A 949-nucleotide genomic window follows, 5' to 3' on the forward strand; every position below is an offset into this window, starting at 1 on the left:
GAAATATGGATAACAAACCACGCACTTTATGGCCGAAAACCAAGTAATTAGGGCTCAAAACCCGTACTTTCCTGCACCACTTCACGTGCTGCTAACATCATCCACGGCAAACCTTCTTCCCAGTCTCTATCCAACTGCACACAGTATGCGCGAAGCAGTGACTTTAATGACTGATGGAACCTCTCTAAAGCACCCTGGCTTTGAGCGTGGTACGCGGTAGACTGGTTATGTTTAATGCGCAGCTGTTTCAACACTTGCTGGAAGAGGTGAGAAGTAAAGTTTGAGCCTTGATCGCTCTGAATGACTTTTGGAATTCCAAAAACTGATATAAATTGGGTTAAAGCTTTGACAATAGAGTGAGAAGTAATACTGTGCAATGGGTATGCCGCAGGGAAACGTGTATTTAAACACATAACAGAGAACAAATAAATGCTTCCCGACTGAGCGAGGTAATGGCCCTACACAATCAACAATAAGATGTTCAAAAGGTTCACCAGTAGCTTCAATTGGTCGCAAAGGAAAAGGTTTTAACACCTGATTCGGTTTGCCAGTTAGTTGGCAGGTCTTACACCTTTTAACATAAGCAGAAATCTCTCGCTTCAAACGTGGCCAAAAAAAAATATCGCAACAAGCGATCATAGGTTTTACGCACCCCTTGGTGACCCAATTGATCATGCGCAATTTCAATCATCATTTGTCGATACTTTACAGGAACAACTACTTGAAAAACAGGATCTCCAACAAAATCATCCTTGTGAGGAACATATTTTCGCAGCAACACCCAATAAAAAAGCCACGAGCCACGCTATCCACTTCACCTGGAGAAACAACACTCTGGAACAGTTCATCCAACGAAGAGTCACTGTGCTGTTCTTTTCCCAATTCCACTGCAGAGACAGGAAAGGACAAAGCAGACAAGTCAGGCATTGACACATTGGTACATATTTTA

The sequence above is a fragment of the Sinocyclocheilus grahami genome, unplaced genomic scaffold (assembly GCF_001515645.1).
Source record: "Sinocyclocheilus grahami isolate Dianchi unplaced genomic scaffold, SAMN03320097.WGS_v1.1 scaffold2030.1, whole genome shotgun sequence".
NCBI classification, from domain to species: domain Eukaryota; kingdom Metazoa; phylum Chordata; class Actinopteri; order Cypriniformes; family Cyprinidae; genus Sinocyclocheilus; species Sinocyclocheilus grahami.